General features: G+C 52.1%; 1 protein-coding gene across 7 annotated transcripts in view; it reads left to right on the top strand.

Annotated features, from left to right (window-relative positions):
* DLGAP4 (DLG associated protein 4) overlaps positions 1-13,794 on the top strand; it is a 61,312-nt gene that overhangs the window by 35,486 nt on the left and 12,032 nt on the right. The gene's annotated exons all lie outside the window — the stretch shown is intronic.

Below are 13,794 nucleotides of genomic sequence, written 5' to 3'. Positions count from 1 at the left end.
GGGGAAATCTAAATGCCAAATAACTTGAGGGTTTTGAAACTCCTGGCATCTGGTGTGCAAGAACCAAAGCCTAAAGCACAGTGGCTCATTCTGGCAGGGGCTGCTGAATTAAACCATAAAGCTGTTCTCTGCTTAGATTCCTGAGAACACTGTTCCTCTGATAACAGCCTGGATAAGGAAGTGCAGGGTCATTTGCTCAGGGGAACCCCTCTCTAGCTTTAGGAAGTGCTGTTGTGCCTTCCTCTGTTCGGAGTGCTGCATGTATCGAGGAGGTGGGGCACAGGTGTCCTGGGATGGAACTGAAGGAAGAAAAGGCAGCCTGCGGAGGCAAGGCTTCCAGCGATCATGTGCATTCATACGCTGTTAAAATTTCCCCTAAATCATGTTTGTGCTACAAAATCACGGCAGAAGTGAGCAAAGAGAAAGCTCAGACTGAAGTCCGTAAGACAAATCCCAGAGTGCTTTTCGTTTAGAAGGGGGTACTCAGCCTCCCATTCCATTCTTGACCACTCCCTGAAATGCTGTGTGCATATCTGTGCCTGCAGAGCTGCCGTGCACTGGTGCTCCTGTGGGAAATTTACCAGCTTAGCCAAAACTCCCAGCAGAGTTGTATCGAGATGTTTCCTTCAGCACTGCCATAGCATTGAACTCTGTCCCTGAGTTCTGAACAGGGAGCACTTCTGAAACACTCCAACTGAACGGTCCTGGGGGAGACACTGTTGTGCCAGGCACGTGTCCTGTGCCAGACAGCAGCCTGAGAGGGTGTGCTGGATTTGGGATGTCATCCTGGCTTTCAGGACAGCTGGTACTTAACCTAACACAGTACTGATTTTTGTATTTGTATTTTGTATTTGTATTGTAAATTGGAGCATGCTTGGTTGGGTTCCAGACCTAGAGAAAGCAAGAGTTACCTGGATCTTCTGTCCTTCATGAGTGGAATGTTAACAGAGCTCAGACCTGAGACCGCCATGGCCCCGCAGTGGGGAGGGGCTGTGTGTCCATCTGGCACCTGGGCATGGGCAGTGGCTGCTCAGCACTGAGGGGAGCCAGGTGCAGCTGGGAGGGAAAGGACCCTGGCTCTGCAGCTCTGCTGCTGTCCCCGTGGCTGTGACACTGGTGTGGCAGTGCAGAGTGCTAGCACAGTTTTATGTTCTGTATTCTGCCACCCTAATCCTGGGCTACTCTTCCCACTTTTCCTTTGAGCTCAGCAGTTCTGACTGCGGTCCTCTGTCCATGGATGCCATCACAGGAATGCTGGCTGTGTTACCTTGTGCAGAACACCTGTGTTGGTGCTGGAGCCCTGCCAGCACTGCCTGCCTGCTGGGAGCTGCCAGGGCAGACACATCCTCCTGCAGCCAGGACGCTGTGCTGGCACCAGTTGTGGTGGCCCGCTGCGGCTGAGGTGACTCACTGCTGTTACACCCTCTCCCCACGGATAAGGCATTCCTGCTACAGGGAGAAGGAGGCCTGGCTTCCACCAGGCTCTAGAGCAGCTGAGTCAGATGTCTTGTCAATTAATGTAATTAGCAATTAGCTGAGGAAATACCTCCTGTAACTGTCTCCTCAGTTGTATCTGCAAGTGGCCAGAGTAGCAGGGGACAGTCCTGTGGTACCCAAGGGAGGTGGCACCTCACGGATTCTCCCAGGCGTGTTGCAGCAAAGCTGCTGACATTGCAGTCCATGGAAATTTCCTGATGGAGATGATGCAAACTGCTGTGAGCTTGCAGTGAAATAACCCTGCAAGTGCTCTGCTGCTCCCTCCAAGCCTACTCACATCCATGTTCCCACAATTAGATAACTGGCCACGCATCTGTTTACAAAGCAGTATCCAAAACAGTGGGTTGCTGTTCTGTTTCCTCAGCTGGGCTGTGTGCTAAAGACTAGAATTGAATCTCTTGCTAAAAGGGAGTTGTTGGTTGTTTTTTTCCTATGGCTTCTTTAATGCAAAACTGTCTTCCCCATCTCAAGCCTTGGGCTTGTAGGTATGAAGCTTGTCTGCTGTCATCTCATAGGCATCCTGTGTCTGCTGCTTGTCTGGGACAGGAATAGAAACACCCCTGTGAACAGCATTCATTGGTGTGATGGTGCTGCTGGGGGCACAGCCATAGCCTCTGGAGAATGCCCACTGTGGGAAGGGCTGGCAAAACTGCTCTGCCTCCCTGAAAGGCCACAAGAGGCTAATCCCAGAGCAGCTGGCACCTCCAGTGGGTTTGGGATGCTCCTGGAGCAGGTGGAACCCCACCCAACAGCAGTGTGGGGGCCCCATGGGGCAGTGGCTGCTGGGCAGAAGGGCTTTGGGCCCCACACATTTCTGGGGTGCACCAGCCCCCTCAGACTGGGGTCCAGAATCTGCCAGCTCTTCACCAGCTCTGTCCCATTGGAAACAAGAGAAGTCAGATGTGAAAATGAATGCTCTTATTCATTGATGTCCCACCTCTTTGCCTCCTGCATTTTACCATTAATTTATCTTCAAAAGCATTTGTGGCTGGTTTTGGCCTTGGAAAGGATGTTGGATAAAGGACTTTTTTTCACTTGCTATCATATAGTGACAGAGCTGAGAGCAGACTTTTTTAGGTGTATTGAGGAGGACAGTTATTCCTGCAGTGTGACCTCCAGGTCTCCAGTAACCTGGGCTGCAATGAGAGTTTAAGCCCTCTCTCTTTCCAGCACTGGGCTGGACTTCTCCCTGCTGGATAAGTCTCTTGCTGACAGCAAGTTCACAGTGTTGGTCCTGCCTGGCTGCCAGAGTCCTACAGAGGAGTTGTCTGGTGGAGTCATCCTGTTCCACTGACCTTCATCTTCAGTCAGTATCTGCTGTGTCTGTCTTGAGGCTTCTGACATGGCCCAGATCCAAGAAACTTGACTGGGCAGCTCTTCCTCTGAAACTGGGCCTCTGCTACATAAACAACCCCAATGTTTCCGTGAAAGTGCTTTCCAGGAAAATGTAGCAGCAGGGATTGGGCGGGTTTGTTTCCCAATGTGGTGTCCCAGACATTAGAAGTGACCCCAAGTGCACAGTCCCTGTACAGGTGATACTGGGACCACTGGATGTGCTGAGGGTCCGTGCCTGGATATGCTCTGTGCTTCCCCCTGCAGTGACGAGGGCAGAGCAGTGTCCTTCTGTCCTTCCCAGCCATGTGCCCCCATGGTGGGGCTGTGTTCTGGTGTATTTTGCCACAGTCTGATGGAAGATTCCTTCTGGCAAACAAACGCCTTGAGCAGACGGTTGGAGACCTGCTCTTCGATGCCACCCTCGTATCCCACAAGCTCAGTGCTGTTCTGGGGCTGTCTTGCTGCTCACTGTTGGGTTATTTTTGGCTGGTGGCTCTTATTTCAAAAGGCTACTTCAGGTGAAAGCACTTGCTGGACTCACCCCAAGTAGCTGACACAGTCAGTCTGTCCTGGGAGGCCACAGGAGCTTTCTCAGGAGTGCCTTGGAGCTGAGCACAGCAGAGGCCAGGCTGGTGGCTGCCCTGGAAAGCCTTGCATCCAAAGATTGGCATTTTACTGTTCCTAGGAATTTCATCCTCCAGCTGGTCTGGGGGTTGGACAACTGGCATGACAAGGAGTGGCTCCTTGAATGCTGTAATGCATTCCAAGTCTAAAATTGTTCCCAGGCCAAGTGTGGGGAGATGGCCAAGTGGAGGAATAACTCCAGCCTTGGGCAATCTTTGCAGTTTATCTGGGATTTTCAGAGAAGTGTAGAGATGGGACTTTTCCTGGAGAACTGATGGCACCATCTTTTCCTTGGTGTGTTAGTTCTTGATAGTCAGGTTTTAGAAATCTTGAGCTGGTTCTTTCCAAAACCATTTTGGCCTTGTATGGGTGAGGAGGTGTCTGCAAGGAGCAGTTTGATTTGTTCCCTCCATCTGTCCTTGCAGGAAGAGCTTGCCCTGTGTGCTTTGGAGCTGGAGCTGCCTGGGACTTGGGCTGGGAGCAAGGGAAGGGATGGGCATGGATATGGTCAGAACATCATCAGCCTGCTGATGTGCCTTCAAAGGCTGGCACACAGCCCTTGGGCAGGGTTGCAGCTCTGAAGACCTGTAACCAAAGCCCCATAAATTCCTATCTGGAATGTCACTTGGACTGATGTTTTCTGTTCGACTGAGTCCAGCAGATCCCCCATTTTTGCTGTGGCTCCACTGTGCTTCCTGGTTAGGTCACTTTAGAACTGGCAAAGGTTCTTGTTTGGAGCAGGGGCTTTGCATTCCTGAGAACCCCAGTGCTCCTTGTGGTGCCTGCCGTTGGTGCAGGTGCCTGAGAACACCTAGAACGTGCTGGGAAGGAGAGCTGAAGGTGTGCAGGAAGAGGGGGCATTGTGGATAGGCTTCCTTCAAGGCTGCTCTTGATCTGTTTAGAGCTCCTTGGACTATGGAATAGCTGGGCTGGTGTGTTTTCAGCAGGCTCTGGAGGCCCTTCAGGCTCTGGGAGACCAATTGAGCACTGTTTCGTGGGAAGGTCCCGTTGCTGTGCTTGAGCAAGGAGTGACTTCTTGCAAAGACACCTCTGGTTAACTGTCTCTTTCAGGAGCACCTTCAAAACAGTCTGCCTGCATCATTCTCATCACCTTTCTTAAGCCACTCTAAATCACTTGTTACCTGTTCCCTATCCTGACATTCACCCTCTACCATCCAGTGCCGAGCCACTGATCAGGAAAAGCCAAAATGCTTCTCTTCACCTACTGGTTGGTACTTGGTGTTTACAGGTGAAGTCCTGGGAGGAAGCTTTTTGGAATATTCTGCAGAACACCCTGAGATTTCTGAATTTGGTGTGGATGGTTTTTATTTTGTGGCTGGAGTTACACAACTGCTAAGTTGAAAGGAGTGGAGGGAGAGGAGATCACTCATTTGGAAACAGGAATAAATATAAGCAGGGTGGGAAATGAAGCCAAGAAGGCTTTTGGCACATAACTGCCAAGGCAGGAGAATGGTCTGTTCCACAGTGAGCAGGTTCCTGAAAGCAGCAGGGAGTGCTCTGGTGACGTTTAATGCTGTTGCTGGAGGCTGGGCTTTACTGATAACCCTCCTTGGAAGGCCAGGGAGTCATTGTCACATCCTGAATTCCAGACAGCGGGACAGAAGGGACTAGGTCCCGGTGCCATGGGAATAGCATGACTAAGCCAGTGCCTTCAGCTCTGTGGCCTAGAATTGAGTCTGTTCACTGACTGGGTGAACAGACCTGTGCTCCAGCCTCTCCCTTGTGTCCCTTTCCTAGCTAAGTCTCAGATCCTTGGCGTACCTTCATGGCAGGTTCTGCAGGCTGGAGGGGCCGGGTGTGTGGGCAAACAGGTCCTGCACCCCTGAATCCAGACCTGCTACCCATACTTGTGGCTAAGTGGTGGTCTGGGCTCTGAACTTGAAAGCTTATGGGGACTCTTCAGGCCTGTGAACCAGGAATGTGGTGTTTTGAAGCCTGCAGGAAAAGCAGAGCAAGCTGTAAGATGAAGACTTGCTGGTGGCTGGAAGCTTTGTAGGTCACAGATACTGGAGCCCCAGGAGAAGACTCTGCATGCATGCCTGGGGTCTGTTGTGCTCTCTGACTTCAGAGCTGGGGTTGCACAGTGGCTCTCTTGTCAATGCCTGCTCAATTCCTGAAATGAGGTATTCCAGAAAGGGCTGGGTTTGCTCTGGATCCCCCCTTCCTTGGGGCATCCATTATTCAGGGACTGCTTGTGATACTTGAAATTCTTAGGTACTCAGGGCTGGGGACTCTTGGCCTCTGAGAGAGCAGTGTGAGCAGTGGCACTGGGGACACATGGCTCTGCTCCTCTGTGTGCCTCTGTCAGCAGGGAGGACAGCTCTGTGCTCTGCAGGCTCCATGGTTAGTTCAGGTGGGAGCCCTGGGCAATCCAAGCAATGAGCACAGCTTTCCAAAGCTTCCTAGCACCCTACCCAAAGGGAATAAAAGGTTGAAATATTTGCTTAATTGCCTGCTCTGAGTCTGAGGACTTCCCTTCCTCTCTAGATCAGACCAGACTGTGCTGCAACAGCTGAACCACTGTCAAATTTAATGCTAATGGAGAGGGAGCAACCTGCTACAGTCTTTTCTGTTTGTTCATGTGATTTTTTTTTTTTTAATCTTATGGATAATGCCATGTTAAACAATGAAATAGAATATGGAACAGCTTTCTCTAACATGCAAAGCTTGTCCTGTGCCTCAGCCAACAGAAGTTTCCCAGCAATTTTGACTTTTGATTCTTCAGTATTAGCATAATGTTGCCACATCTTGGTTTGTGCATACTTAAGGGAGGAAATAGCTTCAACTGAATCTGGCTATTAAAACCTCTTGATGATTGTAGCTTTGAAGATGTAAATCTTGGCTGCTGGCTGCCTGACAGCCACTGTCCAGGTAGAAACAGTGTTGACTAAAGGCTGGAATTTTTTCACTGTGACATGAGTCCAGCCTGATGACATCCCATCTCCCAGGTGCAGAGGGTGTTCAGTGCTGTCTCCTCAGCTGCTGACATGTGTGCTTTCCCTGGCCCTGTGGCTACAGGGTGGGGTTTGTTTTCAGCTTGCAAAGAATCCCTCGTCATCTGGGTGTGGGGAGGGTTTTTCATAATGTCCTGGGAAAAGCACCTCTGCTGCTCCTGGTGGCATCACTAAATGCTTGTCCTTGCCTAAAACAGTGGAATATCTTCCCGTGAGCAAGGGAGAGTAGCAGATTTCCTGCATCAGGTAAAATTTGGGATAGAGTAACTGAAAATGGTGATAAAAATCCTGATGCTGAACAAAGTGATGGATAAATTAGTTCTTACCTTGAGGGGGGGTTTTGTTGGCAGTGATGGTGGCAATTTCTCAGAATTTTAGGTGGGCTGCAGAATTGTTGGTTGCTTGTGTTCTCGGGGATGCAGCAATGCCCTGGGAGCCCCATGTGTGCTGGGGAGTTCAGTGATTGCTGCCATCAGCACAGGCCTGTTCCTGTTATCACGCTGTGTGCTGACAAGCTGCTGGCTGCCATCAGTGTTTTCAGCACCCTCTTGGCCAGCTCTTCTGTGAACAGTGTTTAGTGGCACACTTAAAATGATGGTCACCCCTCCACCCTGCTTCCAGGACTGTCCATAAGTGGGAATGTGCCAATAATGCCTCAGCAGCTGGGTAGTGTTTGCAAAACCTTCCGTGGACCCTGCTGTGGGCTTGGTTGTCCCAAAGCTTTGGGGGTGATTCTGCTGTAGGGGAGCAGCTCCTGTTCCTGGAGCTGTCCAAAAGTCCTGGGCAAAGTGGTTCCTGGTGGGCTGGGGGAGGTCCCTGGACTGAGAGGGAGGTGTGTGGGCAGTCACAGTGCTGTTTTGCCACGCTGGACTGGCACACTCACCTTTCTGAGATGGCAGCACTTGGGATATTGCACTTACTGTTGTGCTCAGGGTGCATCTCGCTGCCCGTGCATGGAGAGCTTGAGATGCATCTCCTGTGACACGTGAGCAGATGCTTGGGAGTGACTGGATTTGGGGCTTCAGCAATCAGCATAACCTAAAATAGCTTGTTTTAACTGCTGAGCTCTGACACAGATAAGAAGAGATTCGGTTTGCCATGGTTTCCAGCCATTTCTAGCCATATGGATTTTGACTGGCTGTGACTTTGAGGAGGTGTGTTGAGATTCCCTGGACTTCTGCAGTGGCAGGGAAGTGAGTTAAAAGCATCCACATATGCCATCCTCCAAGTGATGTGGCAGTGCATGAAGTGAAGCGATGGTGAAGGGAGAGGATATTTCATGCAGTGCATCATTAGCTGGTGGAACTTACTTCTGCAGGAGATTCTAGAAACTGCTAGCTTGGAGAAAAACTAACAAGACCTCCCTAATTACACTAAACTTGGATGATTAATGCTAATACCCTCAGTGCACTTAGGAGTGGCTGCAGTACTGGGTGCATGGAGGATTTGCCATCATTCCTTACATGTCTCCTCCCAAAGCATCCCCTCCTCCCTGCAGTTTGCTGCTTTGCAGAGCAGCTGGAAACCATCCCATGTGGAGGAGGGATAGGGGAGCAGCCTGTGACCTGGTGGCACTGGCTAATTCCTGTCTGGTTCACGTTTATGCCCTAATTCCTTGTCTCTGCTGGATAACCCTGAGCAAACCTTGCAGAAAGGGCAGCATTAAACAGGGAGAGGGACACAGGGACTGGTCACTGCTGTGGGACAGGAATTCTGTGGTGCCCAGTTCCCTTCCCCTCTCTGCCTGGTATCCATGGTCTGGCATGTCCCATGCCTCTCTCCTAGAGACACTCAGGGCTGTAGAGCCCAAACCAGCCCAGACACAAAGCTGCAGAGTGCAGTTGGCAGAACAGACCCTGCAGTCCCACAGTGACAGAACTGACATTTTGGGACTGCCACAGTGAGTGTTTAAAAGCAAGGAGGGATGGAGCCTGCCTGCAATACGTGCCACTCCTGAGAAATGCTCTCTGGAATGCAAATTTCTACGTATCTTCAGTTGTGTTTTCCCTCTCCTGTTGTGCTAGCAGGTCCCTCTTGTCTCTGACCTGCTGGCTGATGCTGTTAGAGCTGCCCTGGGCACTGTGTGGTTGTGCTGCTGCACTAACCACCTGTGTGTGTGGTCAAGTCCAGTGGACACTTCCTTGTGCTGCTGCTGAGCTTTATTTGCCACATCTGGATGTGATGCTGCAGGCACAGGACCCTGCATCAGGCAGATGAAGTGGATGATGCTTCAGTGCATCAGCAGAAAGGATTGCTGCTCTTGTTATGGCAGCACCTTTCAGCACAGCTTGTCTCACTGTCTGAGGAGCTTTTACGTGGCTGATACGTGGTCACTAAGCTGTGATCCATGTGGTTCTGAAGTGGTCCTGGTATCTCCTGGGAGTGCTGGGTGCTGAGCTGCTGGGCTGTGAGGTGCTGTGTGCTCCAGTCTGTCCAGTCCTGCATTCTCCTACCTGCCACTGGCTCCAGGAAGGTCTGTGTGACCTGTTCCAATGCCAGGAGCTGATGGAAGTGCCTGCTCTCTCTAGAAATGCTCTGTGGCATGGATGGTTCAGAGCTGAGCCCCTTCCTGTTGGCCTGCTGAAGAGGACTGCTGAGGCTGCTCTGTGCACATGTGTAGGCAGGGTGTCTGCAGGGCTTTCTTGCCTTCTGCAGAGACAGGAAAAGCAGCAGTGTGGGTTCTCCATGTCCCCTAGTCCCATGTTCCAGTGTGTGCACAGAAGGTTCCGACCCCTTCATCCTGGCGTCCCATCACTGCTGCAGCCAGGGACCTGCTCCCCCCCCCTGTGCTGCCAGGGCTCAGGCCAGGGTCAGGGCCCTCTGGAGCTGTGAGTGAGGAGGAGGAGGAGTCTGTAGCAAACAGGCTGCTGGGTGATGCAGCAAGTCCTGGGTCTCACAACTTGGTGGCTCTTTAGTACAGTAGGACCCCATTTCTGCATCCTCTGCACAAAGGCCAGCAGGGAGGAATGCTGTGGCCTTAAAGACCAGCTGGGCTCCTGTTGCTCGGAGCTTTCTACTACCAAACCTGCCATGAGATCAGAATTCCAGTGGCTCTGTCCCCATGGCCTCTGCTCTGCGCTGTGCTGCAGGGTGCCCATGTGCAGGCGTCTGCCTGGGGGAGGGCTGTGCCTGGCCACCAGGACTGAGCTCCAGGCCTGCCTGGGTGGGCTCTCAGCTCCTCTGGCAGCCCTGGCTGTGCTGGAGGAGCCAGGCAGGATCTGGCAGCAGGAGGAGCCACTGGTGACTCTCTTGTGCCCAGCTGGCAGGACAGTGCAGGTGCTGACTGCTAGTGCAGGGTCCTGGGCTGGGTGCACAGCAGGAGTGTGGTGTTGATCAGAGATGCCAGGGCTATCTGTGCTGCTTCACCTCTTCGGTGTGAAACCCCTCAGCCCTCATTAGTGAGGGTTTTTGAGGGGATCAGCACATCCTGAGGCTCAGCACAGAGCAGAGGAGCGCTGAACTGATGGAGCATCCCTTCAGCCCAGCCCCTCTGTGGAGGAAGTGTGTGCCAGCACTAAATGGGCACTGAGCTGGCAAGGCACCCCATCCCTGGGGATCAGGCACCCCAACCCAGAGATGCAGTTCTGCTCCTCCTGGGACTGGGCTCATGGCTTTTCTCCTCCCAGCTGGTGACTTCTTGAGGCAGAATGGTTGGGCTTGAGGGTCTTGGTGGTTGTTGATGAAGTAACCCCCAGGGCAGAGAAAGGCAGGGAATACTCCTTTGGGCTGCTGCCCTGTGCTGGCTGGGTTGGAGACTTGTCTGAGCCCCCAGGACAGAAGGGACACTTGCTGGATGTGTGGCTGGAGCAGAGTGGAGCTGCTCACCATGGCTTCAACTCACTTAAAACCCCCTGACAATTGCTTTGGGGAGGGTGGGGAGAAATCCCAGTGTCTCCTGCAGCACACGCAGCAGCCCCAGTGTCAGCTGCTGCAGCTGGCTGTGGGAGTGCCTGTGGCTGGCGTCCCCTGCAGCATCTGCTGTGTCCCTGCTGACTCTGCAGCAGGCTGTGCTGAAAGAAGGGATAGCCAGATCTGTCAGGAGCCAGCAGTGTGAGGTACCCTATTTTTAACCCCCAGCATTCTTGTGGGGATGTCTTCTGTTGCTTCATGCCTCTTTTAAGTTGGTGACCTTCTACAAGTGGCTTTAAAAAAAAAAAAAAAAAAAAAGGCAACCTGTCTTGTCTTCCCAGTGTAATAGTTCTCAGTGTATCAGTGCTTATTATCATTTCTGTGCTCAGGAATTCCAAATTGGGAGCATCTCCATGATGCTTAAACATTGAAAACTCTGAAGTCCCTCATGTAAAGAGTTTTCAGCCCTCAGCCTTTCCTTCTCTGGTGAAATGTTCCCTCCCAAAGCACAGGGACTGGGCCTGTGATTGGAGCTGGCTGCTGGGGCTCATGCAGCCCTGATTGCCCCTGTGGCTGCCCCAGGCATCCCTGGACACCCTGCGTGGTGGCTCTGAGGTGAGCAGGGCTGCAGCTCTTACTGAGGGCATCTCAGTCACAGCTGATCAGAGAGCACAAATAGTTGTACAGAGCATTTTGTGGTGCATATCTGGATGAGAGCTCTACTGTTAGTCTACAAACATACAGCTGAAATTCAGAGAGAGTCTGCTTCTGCGTTTGCTTCTAGCTGCAACATTTGAGAGGTGCTCCCTTGAGTTTGAGGTCCTTTTTCTGCAAATATGTCCAGTTTTTTCATTCCAGTGATACACAGGAACGTGCTGTACTTGGAGTAGTCGGGCAAGTGCAGGGCAGTCCTTTTTTTCCTGACACCAAGTACCAGATGGATACATGGGTGGTAAAATACTGTCCTGCAGCAGGGCCTTGGGGGTGTGCAGGAGTGCTGTGGCCAAGACCTGAACAGGAGCAAGGGGTGACAAACCTCTGCCAGCCGTGGCCATGTGCTCACTCCAGCAGCGCACGGAGGTGTCTCCCAGCTGGGCAGCAAAGACCGGTGGCACAGGTCTGTTAGTGCTGGGACTGCCTCTCTGGCTGCTCAGGGAGGGCTTGGAGGAGGGCATTTGCTTACAGCTGAGAAGTTATTTCTTTGTGTAACAAAATGCCAGACTGCTGAAAGGCAGTGTGCAAGCCCAGTTCCAGCTGTGCCAGGGGGAGCTGCAGCATGGGGCTGGGTGGAGGCTGCTCCCAGAGGAGACTGTGGGAGCAGGGCTACTCAGGAAGGGCATCTCCCCTCTCTGTGCTTTTCTCACCAGCGAATTGATGCTGTTCAGGGGGAAACAGTCCCTTCCCATGGGTCAGAAAAAGTGTCTGGGGTGTCATTCTGAGTGAGGGCTGCTCATCTTCTGTAGCTGCTGGTGGGAACAGCTGCAGTGGTTGGAGTGACGCTCCTGCCTTGGAGAGTCAGGGTGTGACCCCAGCCTGCTGCCCCTCATCTCTCTTCTGTCCCTGCTGCATCCCTCCTGCCCTCTGCTGTGCTCCTGACGCTGCTGGGATTCCCCTGCAGCCTCTGCCTGCAGTCCCTGTGGGGTGAGGGTGTCCCATGGCAGTGCCCAGGGCCTGGCTCTCTGTGCTGGGAACAAGAGGATTATATGGTGGGAGAAGTGACCAGCCTGCAGTGGTCCCCTTGTCCCAGCTGCCATTCCAGCCATGCCCAAGCACTGCTGCTCTGCCTGAGCTGTGCTTGGGCTGAAAGTTGAGGGTGGGGAGAGTTGAATTTCTGCTCTGACCTCCTCCAGAAGTACTCAGGGTGATTTGGGTGTCTGGGCTGGGTTTATGCAGGGCTGTCACAACAGGTGAAAGGGCTCTTCCTGGTGCTGCTGCCTGGGAGGAGCTCCTGGGAAATTCTCTGTCCATTCTCTGTCCTCTGACTCACAAGCACAGCCTGGCTTGTGTGTGGGCTCTGTGACAAGCAGAAGCAGCTGGTGAAGTGTTCATGGTGTTCCTCGGGATCATCTGAGAGTTAAAGGGCTCTGCTGGGCTGGTCACTCTTCAGGGCTCCATGGGCACCACCACGGAGGTGGCACATGGTGGCACATGCTCTGGGGAGCTGCTTGTGCCAGGATGCTGCTGCTGTTGGGGTCACCCTGCAGCTGGGAGTGAGGGCTGGCAGGAGAGCCCACAGCCCTTCCCTGGCTCCCACATCTCACTTGAGTGTGTCTCTTACTCGCTGTAGTATCAAGGTGAGGTTTTTAGTTTTTCAAAGATCACTGCTACTGAAAGGGAAAGCACTGAGGTAGGAGGTGTTTATAGCATTTCCATAAACTGCATGTTTGATCAAATGCTGTCACTTGACTGTTTTCTGGGAGTTGTTTTGTTTAATCACTATAAAACTTCCTTTAAATCTCCTCCAGCTCTCTAAAGACAGTCATTCTGTCAGAGCAAGAGGTGGCACTTTCCCATCATGTCTAGATGGAAATGTATGGGAGCCATGTGACTTTTCACATGGGCAGATAGTGATAGAACAAGCAGAAATTGTTTTAAAGAGGTGAGATTTAGATTAGATATTAGGGGAAAAAATCATCCTTGTGAGGATGGTGAGGCCCTGGCACAGGGTGCCCAGAGAAGCTGTGGCTGCTCCATCCCTGAAAGTGTCCAATGCCAGGCTGGACAGGGCTTGGAGCACCCTGTGGTGGAAGGTGTCCCTGCCCATGGCAGGGGTAGAAAAAAGATGAGCTTTAAGGTCCCTCCAACCCAAGCCTCTATGATTTCTGACTTGTATAATTTTCACCTTGACTGACAAAATTTGGGTAGGCTTCTCAGCAGTGCCTCTAACTGGTGCAGGTGTCTTGACCTTCAGTGTGCAGAAGGAGAAAAATCAGTTCTGAAGTGATTCTTGTGAACCATAAAATTAATGTGTCCATGTTGTCTTTGGTATGAATTGTCACTGGGGCTCATTTTCACTTGACTCTCTACAAAGAAAACATCCTACAGTTCATTACAGCTCCAACCTTGAAGTGTTCCTCAAGCTGATGAAAATCAGAGGTCAGGTCACTTGGAATGCAGCTGTTCCAGTTCCCTTTGCTGTTGGAAACTGCCTCCCAAAGCAGCTCCTTCCAGCCAGGACACCCTGTGGCAAAGGCCAGCCCAAAGCCCTGCAGCTGGGATCTCCAGGGGGATAATGCCACTGATGCCATTTGCTGCGAGATTATTCTATGGCTGTTTTATTTAAAAGGCAAATGAGCTTGCCTTGTAGGAGAGAGAATTTCAGAGTGTTCTGCTTTCTGTGTGAGGAAATGAGGTCGTTCCTCCAGCCCTTGCCGAGGGGAAAGCGGGGTATGCATGGAGCAGGACAGGGATAGCAGCCAGCCCTGGTGTTTGAGGGCAGGGGAGCTTGCCTCCACAGCTGACTCTGGCTGGGGCCTTTGAGGCGATTTAACAAAAATAAGGATGGTTTGGGTAG

The sequence above is a fragment of the Pyrgilauda ruficollis genome, unplaced genomic scaffold (assembly GCF_017590135.1).
Source record: "Pyrgilauda ruficollis isolate IOZ18807 unplaced genomic scaffold, ASM1759013v1 scaffold123, whole genome shotgun sequence".
NCBI classification, from domain to species: Eukaryota; Metazoa; Chordata; class Aves; order Passeriformes; family Passeridae; genus Pyrgilauda; species Pyrgilauda ruficollis.
The sequence above is the reverse complement of the archived record's forward strand: the minus strand, read 5'-3'. Positions and strand labels throughout refer to the sequence as shown.